This window comes from Antechinus flavipes, chromosome 6 (genome assembly GCF_016432865.1).
Source record: "Antechinus flavipes isolate AdamAnt ecotype Samford, QLD, Australia chromosome 6, AdamAnt_v2, whole genome shotgun sequence".
NCBI classification, from domain to species: Eukaryota; Metazoa; Chordata; class Mammalia; order Dasyuromorphia; family Dasyuridae; genus Antechinus; species Antechinus flavipes.
Genome location: NC_067403.1, coordinates 90,686,077 through 90,698,207, shown reverse-complemented (window position 1 = coordinate 90,698,207; position 12,131 = coordinate 90,686,077).

The following is a 12,131-nucleotide window of genomic DNA, read 5'->3' as shown; positions in this document are numbered from 1 at the left end:
ATAAATTTAAAGGATATGAACAGGTGGTTTTCAGAAAAAGAAAGCAAAGCTATTTATAAAATACTCTAAAATTTATTCTTGAAATTTATAACTTTGAAATTCATGCTCTTTTCCCTCCTTTTGCTCTATCTTCTAGGACTAAAACCCTGAGAGATCAGAAAAGTTCATGTTAGAGAATTAAGATAAATACCTGTTCCTAAAACAAGTTGAGTTGAGAACAACAATGGGAGTTGAGTAATTTTAAATAACAGAGCATACAATTTTCACCTCTCTGCTTTCTTTTACTTGCTTGTCCTAATCTTAATTATATTAGTGAGGGCTTAAAAAAAACAGTATGCTGCCTATTAAAAACTTCACTTTCAAAACAATCTTTTCTTTATGACTCTTAAGCCTTGATCTTTTAGCATCCAAATTCTGTATATTTCTTTGGAACCAAGGATCATTTCTTCCCTTCTGTTGCTCTGTGTATCAATCATATGCATTAACAACTATTTATACATGAATCATGTATGTCAGACTTTGTGTTAATTACTAGGGACTCACAACACAAATTGATGACTAATTTCCCTGATTCTGTTGGTTTTTTTTTTGAAGTGATTAATATTCTTATTAATTGCAGCTTATGATGTATAATGTATCTGATAGCCACTGAAATAATCCATAAAATAAGTATATGTAATGGGAAGCATTAGTAAAATTCTTTCATTGATTATGACCCCAAAAGGGACATCCCTCAAATGTCCATTTAGATTTTTTCAAAATTCCAAGCGATTTTGACAAAATATGTAACTACCACTCAAAAATTAGTGTAACTGAAGAAATTATCTTTTCCATCCCTCAGAATCATCTCACACACCATTCATGCAGTCAATGGCTTAGCTGACTATCAGAATTTGACATTTATCCCATCCTTTAGAGCATCTTATGACTTCTGAATCTAATTTTGTATATTACTTGCATAATAGGCAGAGCTATGAATTAAACAGACAAAATAGTTGTTTGTTTGTTTTTTTCCTGAACAAATAGGTCTTCATAAGTGGGATGAATATCTCAATCTATAGTAGAATTGTAATTTATTTAGGTCAATACCTGAGGTAGTTAAATGGTATTAATCTTGAATGTACTATTTACAGTTCTTAAGAGATGTTTCTTCTAGACTATAATCCTGATTGAAGGCCCATTTTGCATCAACCAACTCATAATAGGCAATTTTATTTTGTATTTTTTGTTCAATATCAACTCAATCCCACTTATAAACAAGCAAATGCTTTTCAAAAATGATAGGGCAAATAGCTGCTTCAGGAATGTTTGGTTGCAGAAACTTAGTAGATGTTTGATTTAACCACTTCTAGATCTTCCAAATTCCTCACTCTGTCTGATGTTTGCAGATAAAGACCTCAAAAAATCTGAGCCCACATGCTTATAAGGGCCCAGAAGAAACTAGTAGGTAACATTCTCTCTCTCTCTCTCTCTCTCTCTCTCTCTCTCTCTCTTTCTACATATATTTATATACACATACATACACCCCAAAGTAAGTATTTGTTTGTTTTAGACCACACTTGAATGAGAGATTTGTGAGTTACTTAGTGAATGTGTGCCATCTGAAGACCCACAAGGAATGTGGATTCTTCATAACTAAAACATCCAAAAAGCCTCTAGAATTGTGGGAAACCAGGAGCAGATTATTTTGAACTATTATTTAGATAATGTTTTATCTAGACAACTGAATTATTTAGATTATTCCCATTAATTGTATCCCCAAAGAACTCTATTGAACATTTGGGCTCTATATTTCCTTGGAGTTAATTTATCATTTGTTGTATCTATGAGTCACCATCTCATCTATAATTTCAACCACTGTGACTTCATTTGGCCATATCAACATTATGCCATCAATGTACTTCAGTAGCTGCAGAAAGAGAAACCTCTTTCACATAGCCACCACAGATTCCATGATCATTTCTGTACTGATTATTCCAAAATTTGATATCTATCTCTAACCACTCTAATGACCTCATCTTACATTTCCAACTGCCTTTAATATTTCAAACTGGGTATCCCATAGGTATCTTAAATTTAACAAGCCCAAAACAGAACGAGTTTTCCTTCTAAACACTCCCCTCTTCCTAACTTCCTTATTAATCAGGTGTGTGTGTGTGTGTATGTGCCAGTAGTTACCCTACATGTGAATTTATCTAGAAAATGGAGAAACTAAAATCTATTAAAAATATATGCAAAACAAGATTTATTATTAAATATCTATACTCAAATCTCCTTATAGTTGAGTTGCTTCTTATCACAAAGCAACAGTCCATAAATTCTCATAATTGAGAAGAAAAGCCTTACAATAAATGTGGGAATTATAGAGGCTAATGCATTTAAGTCCACTAATCCCCAAACTCTTCTCTTTCCAATCTTTTTTTTTTTTTTTTACCTATCTCTTTATTAGTGTTTAAGTTTCTAGTAAAGTAAATGGTTCTAGTGAGTGAAATGGGATGAATTCAAATTAGGTCAGTAAAATATAGTCAAAATTTCCAAATGAACAATCTTAGTCTTTTTCTCAATCCAAAAAATGGAATGTAAGCCAGTAGCTGGTATGAGGACAACCATGAATTTGCAAACAAGGGTCGTTTATTTCTCCAATAATGACACCAGTTAGTCCTTCAAGGATTTGAACCATTGTTTCTCTCAATCTTTCTGCTATTTAAGCTCTTTCAGTACAGCTTGAAGACAGATCTTGAGCACCAGTTTTTCTACTTTGGTAATGAAGTTCTCCTATCATTTTGCTCTCTTTTTGGTCTCTTGAAGTTTATCTTTCGTTGTCAATATGCTGCTCAATACTCATGATCATTTGATTTATTTGCTCATTTTCTTGGTGCTGTTCATTAGGTTCCTTTAAACTTGCCTTTTACTTGCTTCTCTAGGTGTTCTTCATTGTCAGTGTCAATGATGTTTATATCCTCCTCATCATGAGGATATCATCCTCTTCACTACTACTGCTAATGTAATTAAATCTCTCTCAAAGCTTCATCATGTTCTGGGAGTTATCACTCACCTTATGGCCTCTCATTGCCTGAACACCAGTGTCTAGGCCAGCTAAAGAAACTTGGTTGTTGGCTTCCTTTGTTTTATCTTCTGCAATCATTTCCCAAAGGGCAATGAAATTGTCTGCATCTATACTCAGAAATTTGTTTACTTATTCTCTACATCTTGCAATTAAATTTACTTTTTTCCTAGGCAGTCTTTTTGGCATTTCTAATGGCAAAGTCATATCATGGTCCCAGTTGGATTTCCTCTGACTATTCTTGTCTTTTTTCTTACCTGCTTTCATTTCAGTAGTGATAACTAGTTCTCCTGACAGTGGATAAACATCTCCATTCATGCTGAATACAAACACCAGAAAGATATCTTCCATATATCTGTGATTTCCATATATTTGTAGATTCAGTAAATCAAGACAGGTCAACCTCCTCAGCAGTTAATGAGGCACAGTCCACCCAGACAATTCTATGAAGTTCTTCTACATGCAAATAGTTAGTCAATTTTTCAGATTGACACTTCCAGACCAAATTGCTCTTCTCACAACAAAAGCATATTCTACAAGTAGACATAATATAACTACCTTTCCAAATATGGGGAGCATGTAATTTTTTTTTATCACTTTTGGTCATCTTTTATTTTGAAAATATCTTTTGATAGTTCATCTCATCTTGATTCACTGCAAATGCCTTTATCATTGCAAAGGTCTTTGAGAACTTCCACTTAGCTTCTGTTGTGCCTAAGGGTCTGGGCTTAGGTCCCAACCCACTTTGCTGGCATATATCTAGGAGAGAAAAAGGCAGTTGTGTGGTGATTGGGCAAGTCATAACCTGGTTAAGCCACAGAGTCTGAATCTCAAGTGCAGAAGAAACACAAGCTTTCTTTTTTTAAATTTTTATTATAGCTTTTTATTTACAAAACATAAAAATGGGTAATTTTTCAGCATTGACCTTGCAAAACCTTCTGTTCCAATTTTTCCCCTCCTTCCCCCCACCCTCTCCCCTAGATGACAGGTAGACCAATACATGTTAAATATGTTAAAGTATATGTTAAATACAGTATATGTATACATATTTATACAGTTCTCTTGCTGAACAAGAAAAAATGGATTTAGAAATAAGGTGAAAATAACCTGAGAAGGAAAACAAAAATGCAAGCAGACAAAAACAGAAGAAGGAGAAATGTTATGTTGTGGTCTGCACTCATTTCCCAAAATTCTTTCCCTGGGTGTAGCTGGTTCTCTTCATTATTGAACAATTGGAATTGATTTGGTTCATCTCACTGTTAAAGAGAGCCATGTCCATCAGAATTGATCATCATATAGTATTGTTGTTGAAGTATATAATGATCTCCTGGTTCTGCTCATTTCACTCAGCATCAGTTCATGTAAGTCTCTCCATGCCTTTCTGAAATCATCCTGTTGGCCATTTCTTACAGAACAATAATATCCCATAACATTCATATACAACAACTTATTCAGCCATTCTCCAATTGATGGGCATCTATTCAGTTTCCAGTTTCTATCCACTATAAAAAGGGCTGCCACAAATAAGAAACACAAGCTTTCAATCACCACTCTTCTCCCTGAATATGAGGATTTAGCACGTTAGCAAGTTAAGATGTATATGCATATGTATATGGGGTCCTTCCCACTCTGCATTCCAGTGGCAGTCTGCTCCCTGGGATCAATGTCAGTACATGATCAATGTTCAGTCCTAATGGTCTTATGGATGATTGACATTTTCTGTGGCCTTCAGAATGGAAGAAACTCCTCTCTGGAGAAGAATGGCTGCCCTTACTGATTATGCTTAAGTTTACCACCATCCTCCTAGTTAATCAGGCTCACTATGGAGTTAATCCTTGACTCTTCACTTTCTCTCACCCCACCCTCCACCTCAGACATTTATGCCATTGCTAAGACCTATTAATTTTATCCTTCATAATATTTCTCCCATAAATCTATTTATTTCGTGTGTGTGTGTGTGTGTGTGTGTAGCATTATAGGTGATTGGCATAGGTGATCATCTCATACCTCAACTATTGCAACAACTTGCTGATTATTGTCCTTGTCATAGATCTCACTCCCTCTACCTCATTGTATATTTAATTGCAAAAAAAAAAAAATGATCTTTCCAAAGCATAAATGTGACACTGTCACCCCACCATCACCATTTCATAAACTTTAGTGGTTCCTTGTCACCTCAAGGATCAAATATAAAATCCTCTAGCTTCAAAACTTTTCATAACCTGATATTTTCCCCTAGCTTTGTAGGCTTCTTACATCTTCCACCATACCTTCTCAACGTATTCTGTGATTCAATGACACTGGCCTCTTTGATGTTCCTAGAAAAATACACTATTCTCCCAAATCTGGGCATTTTTACTAGCTCTTCCTAATGTCTGGATTGTTTTCCTTTTTCATCTCCATCTCCCAGATTCTCTGACTTCTTTCAAATATTAGGCATTTGTGCTATTCTCTTCTTTTTCTATAATATGATCATTCTCTTTGGGAGCAGGTTTCTTGGGGAGGTTTCTGGAGGCAGCCTTAGTTTCAGTTCAGAGTAATAATCACCTCAAATACAGCCAACTGATAAAAGTTCAAATCTTTTATTGTCTCTTCCAAAATAGCCCAGTTAGCTTTCTTTGGTTCCGAGAGCTCTCATTGCTAGTCTTTTGCTTCTGTCAGTTTCTGTCTCTAGCTCAACTCAAACTCCTGAAAATCTTCCGAACTGACTGATTGACTGACTGAAGCTCTAAGAGCTTCTTATATATGATCTCTTAAAGATGTGAACTCAAAGGTTGACTCCTGAGAGAGTGGGATTATGGGAGGTGTGAATTCACAAAGTTACAAAGTTAACTTTGTGTATCTCCCATACATGTGAACTCCAATGTGTGAGCCACTGTGTGAATTCTCAAAGGTGTAAACTCAAGCATTGTTTCTACCAATTCCAGTGAGTTATCACTAGGATTCTAACAGGTATTATTTCACCTTTGTTGTCAGCCACAAATGGGGTACTTGTGGAGAAGCAGTATCTTCCTTTCAAGGGCTGCTTTCAGGTTATCATCCTTGATATCCACTTTTAACTTATCTTAATTATGGCCCTAAGAAGCTATATATATGATATGCTTCCCATCCCAGTTACCATTTTGGAAGATGGGCTTAGTCAGGTTGAGATTAACTGACAGGCCTCAGACCTAGATGAATTAAAGGGATTTCTATCTCCAAGAAGATGAGGACTTCCTCTAGCAGAATGGATAGATGAGAATAATTTGTTTCAGTGGCCACAAAGGCAGCTGAAGCAGATGCCAAAGTTATCCACTATATCCCAGGTTATTGCCAATTGTATTGATTGTCTTGCTATTGGACTTTGATAATGTTGGAAAGGCAACTAAGACTGAAAACTTTGCACAATTCTGCCTCACTTAAATCCAATTCATAAACAAGTCAAGACATTGCCATGTAATGATATTGGTTCTCTAATAAAGAATGAAAAACAATAATAACAATATTTCACTTCTATAGGAAGTCTTTGTCTCTTAATTCTAATGTTTTTCCTTTGTTAAATAATTTTATTTTATCCTGTTTATAGTTTGTTATAGCTATTTGAAGTTTATCTCTTCTGTTAGACTGTGAACTCCTTGAGAGTAAGGATTGTCTGTTTACTATCTTTGTATCCCTAGTGCCTGAAATATAAAAAAATACTAAATACTTCTGACTGAGTGAAAGATGCTTCATTTTTAGTGAAGGAGATAAAGTAAGCCAGAGTACTTTCCTTTCAAGTGTCCCTTAAAACTATGTGGTATTTTAGATAAAACAAGTGAATGGCTTATGAAAAATGATAATAAAATACCAGGTGGTAAACTATATTAGTCAAGTTCATCATTTTTTTTTAAATTTTTTATTTAATAATTACATTATATTTACACTCATTTCTGTTCGATTTTTTTTTCCTCTCCCTCCCTCCACCCCCTCCCCTAGATGGCAAGCAGTCCTTTATATGTTGGATATGTTGCAGTATATCCTAGATACAATATATGTTTGCAGAACCGAACAGTTCTCTTGTTGCGTAGGGAGAATTGGATTCAGAAGGTATAAATAATCCGGAAGAAAAACAAAAATGCAGATAGTTCACATTCGTTTCCCAGTGTTCTTTCTTTGGGTGTAGCTGCTTTTGTCCGTCATTTATCAATTGAAACTCAGGTCTCTTTGTCAAAGAAATCCACTTCCATCAAAATATGTCCTCATACAATATCGTTGTCGAAGTGTATAATGATCTCCTGGTTCTGCTCATTTCACTTAGCATCAGTTCATGTAGGTCTCTCCAAGTCTCTCTGTATTCATCCTGCTGGTCATTTCTTACAGAACAATAATATTCCATAACATTCATATACCACAATTTACCCAGCCATTCTCCAATTGATGGGCATCCATTCATTTTCCAGTTTCTAGCCACTACAAACAGGGCTGCTACAAACATTTTGGCACATACAGGTCCCTTTCCCTTCTTTAGTATTTCTTTGGGATATAAGCCCAATAGAAACACTGCTGGATCAAAGGATATGCACATTTTGATAATTTTTTGGGCATAATTCCAGATTGCTCTCCAGAATGGTTGGATTCGTTCACAACTCCACCAACAATGCATTAGTGTCCCAGTTTTCCCGCATCCCCTCCAACATTCATCATTATTTTTTCCTGTCATCTTAGCCAATCTGACAGGTGTGTAGTGGTATCTCAGAGTTGTCTTAATTTGCATTTCTCTGATCAATAATGATTTGGAACACTCTTTCATATGAGTGGTAATAGTTTCAATCTCATCCTCTGAAAATTGTCTGTTCATATCCTTTGACCATTTATCAATTGGAGAATGGCTTGATTTCTTATAAATTTGAGTCAGTTCTCTATATATTTTGGAAATGAGGCCTTTATCAGAACCTTTAACTGTGAAAATGTTTTCCCAGTTTGTTGCTTCCCTTCTAATCTTGTTTGCATTAGTTTTATTTGTACAAAGGCTTTTTAATTTGATGTAATCGAAATTTTCTATTCTGTGATCAGTAATGGTCTCTAGTTCATCTTTGGTCACAAATTTCTTTCTCCTCCACAAGTCTGAGAGATAAACTATTCTATGTTCCTCTAATTGATTTATAATCTCGTTCTTTATGCCTAGGTCATAGACCCATTTTGATCTTATCTTGGTATATGGTGTTAAGTGTGGGTCCATGCCTAATTTCTGCCATACTAATTTCCAATTATCCCAGCAGTTTTTATCAAATAATGAATTCTTTTCCCAGAAGTTAGGGGCTTTGGGTTTGTCAAACACTAGATTGCTATAGTTGACTATTCTGTCTTGTGAGCCTAGCCTTTTCCACTGATCCACTAATCTATTTCTTAGCCAATACCAAATGGTTTTGGTGACTGCTGCTTTATAATATAATTTTAGATCAGGTACAGCTAGGCCACCTTCATTTGATTTTTTTTTCATTAATTCCCTTGAGATTCTCGACTTTTTATTGTTCCATATGAATTTTGTTGTTATTTTTTCTAGATCAATAAAATATTTTCTTGGAAGTCTGATTGGTATAGCACTAAATAAATAGATTAGTTTAGGGAGTATTGTCATCTTTATTATGTTCGCTCGGCCGATCCAAGAGCACTTAATATTTTTCCAATTATTTAAGTCTGACTTTATTTGTGTGGAGACTTTTTTATAATTTTGCTCATATAATTCCTGACTTTCCTTTGGTAGATAGATTCCCAAATATTTTATGGTATCAACAGTTATTCTGAATGGAATTTCTCTTTGTATCTCTTGCTGTTGGGTTTTGTTGGTGATGTATAAAAATGCTGAGGATTTATGGGGATTTATTTTGTAGCCAGCTACTTTGCTAAAATTATGAATTATTTCCAATAGCTTTTTGGTAGAATCTCTGGGGTTCTCTAGGTATACCATCATATCATCTGCAAAGAGTGATAGTTTGGTTTCCTCATTGCCTACTCTAATTCCTTTTATATCTTTCTCGACTCTTATTGCCGAGGCTAGTGTTTCTAATACGATATTAAATAATAATGGTGATAGTGGGCAACCTTGCTTCACTCCAGATCTTACTGGGAAAGGTTCCAGTTTTTCCCCATTGCATATGATGCTTACTGATGGTTTTAAATATATGCTCCTGACTATTTTAAGGAAAAGTCCATTTATTCCTATGCTCTCAAGTGTTTTTATTAGGAATGGATGTTGGATTTTATCAAATGCTTTTTCTGCATCTATTGAGATGATCATGTGGTTTTTGTTTGTTTGGTTATTGATATAGTCAATTATGCTAATAGTTTTCCTAATATTGAACCAGCCCTGCATTCCTGGTATAAATCCTACTTGGTCATAGTGTATTATCCTGGTGACAATTTTCTGTAATCTTTTTGCTAATATTTTATTTAAGATTTTAGCATCAATATTCATTAGGGAGATTGGTCTATAATTTTCTTTCTCTGTTTTCAGCCTACCTGGTTTAGGTATCAGTACCATATCTGTGTCATAAAAGGAGTTTGGTAGGACTCCTTCAATCCCTATTTTTTCAAATAGTTTATATAACATTGGAGTTAATTGTTCTTTAAATGTTTGGTAGAATTCACATGTAAATCCATCTGGTCCTGGGGATTTTTTTCTTAGGGAGTTGATTGATAGTTTGTTCTATTTCTTTTTCTGAGATGGGACTGTTTAGGATATTTACTTCTTCCTCTGTTAGTTTGGGCAAGCTGTATTTTTGGAGGTATTTTTCTATTTCATTTAAGTTGTCGAATTTATTGGCATAAAGTTGGGCAAAGTAACTCCTAATTATTGCTCTAATTTCCTCTTCGTTAGTGGTGAGTTCTCCCTTTTCATTTTTAAGACTAACAATTTGATTTTCCTCTTTCCTTTTTTTAATCAGATTTACTAAGGGTTTGTCTATTTTGTTGGTTTTTTCATAGAACCAACTCTTAGTTTTATTAATCAATTCAATAGTTTTTTTACTTTCAATTTTATTGATCTCACCTTTTACTTTTAGAATTTCAAGTTTAGTGTTTGACTGGGGGTTTTTAATTTGTTCCTTTTCTAGCATTTTTAATTGCAAACCCAATTCATTGACCTTCTCTTTCTCTATTTTATACAAATAGGCCTCTAGAGATATGAAATTTCCCCTTATTACCGCTTTGGCTGCATCCCATACATTTTGGTATGATGTCTCATTATTATCGTTTTCTTGGGTGAAGTTATTAATTATGTCTATGATTTGCTGTTTTACCCAATCATTCTTTAGTATGAGATTATTTAGTTTCCAATTATTTTTTGGTCTACTTCCCCCTGCTTTTTTGTTGAATGTAATTTTCATTGCATCGTGGTCTGAAAAGGATGCTTTACTATTTCTGCCTTACTACATTTGAGTTTGAGGTTTTTATGTCCTAATATATGGTCAATTTTTGTATAGGTTCCATGAACTGCTGAAAAGAAAGTGTATTCCTTTCTGTCTCCATTACATTTTCTCCAGAGATCTATCATATCTAGCTTTTCTAGTATTCTGTTTACCTCTTTGACTTCTTTCTTATTTATTTTCTGGTTTGATTTATCTAATTCTGAGAGTGCAAGGTTAAGATCTCCCACTATTATAGTTTTACTGTCTATTTCTTCTTGCAGCTCTCTTAGTTTCTCTTTTAAGAATTTAGATGCTACCCCACTTGGTGCATATATGTTTAATATAGATAGTGCTTCATTATCCATGCTACCCTTTAGCAAGATATAGTGTCCTTCCTTATCTCTTTTAATTAGGTCAATTTTTGCTTTAGCTTGATCTGAGATCAGGATGGCTACCCCTGCTTTTTTGACTTCACCTGAAGCATAGTAGATTTTGCTCCAACCTTTTACCTTTAACCTGCATGTATCTCCCCGCTTCAGGTGTGTTTCCTGTAAACAACATATTGTAGGATTCTGGCTTTTAATCCATTCTGCTAACCGCTTCCTCTTTATGGGGGAGTTTACCCCGTTCACGTTTATGGTTAGAATGACCAATTCTGTATTACTTGCCATCTTGTTAACCCCGGTTTATGCTTTCCTCCCTTCTTTCCCCTTTCCCCCCTTCCAAGTATTAAGCTTGTGAGCACCCCTTGCTTCTCACAGCCCTCCCTTTTTAGTGTCCCTCCCCCCGCCTTAGAGTTCCTCCCCCTATCTTACCCCTTTCCCTCCCAGTTCCCGTATTCCCTTCCGCTTAGCTTATTCCTTCCCTTTCCACTTTTCCCTTCTCACTTTTCAATGAGATGGGAGAAGTTTCACCATAGATTGAATATGTCTTAAGATTTTTCACTTAAAGCCAATTCTGAAGGCAGTAAGATACCCACTATATTCATCCCCCTCCATTCTTTCTCTCAGATATAATAGGTTTCCTATGCCTCTTCATGAGATGTACTACCCCCACTTTACCCTTTTTCTGGTACAATGTCCTTTCCACATCAATTTCTAGAACAAGGTATACATGTATTCTTTATACATCTATATAGTCAAAATATAGTTCCCAAGATTAATCTTTACCTTTTTAGATTTCTCTTGAGTTCTATATTTGTAGATCAAACTTTTTGTTAAGTTCTGGTTTTTTCATCAGAAATAGATGAAATTCGCTTACTTCGTTGAATGTCCATCTTCTTCCCTGGAAAAAGATGCTCATTCTCGCTGGGTAAGTTATTTTTGGTTGCATACCAAGTTCCTTAGCCTTTCGGAATATCATATTCCAGGCCCTTCGATCTTTTAATGTGGATGCTGCCAGATCCTGGGTGATCCTTATTGTGGCTCCTTGATACTTGAATTGGGTTTTTCTAGCCGCTTGCAATATTTTTTCTTTCATCTGAGGGTTCTGGCATTTGGCCACTATATTCCTTGGTGTTTTGATTTTAGGATCCCTTTCAGTGGGTGATCGATGAATCCTTTCAATGTTTATTTTTTCCTCTGTTCCTATGACTTCTGGGCAGTTCTCTTTGATAATTTCCTGGAAGACAGTGTCCAGGCTCTTTTTTTCATCATGTTTTTCTGGGAGTCCAATGATTCTCAGATTGTCTCTCCTGGATCTGT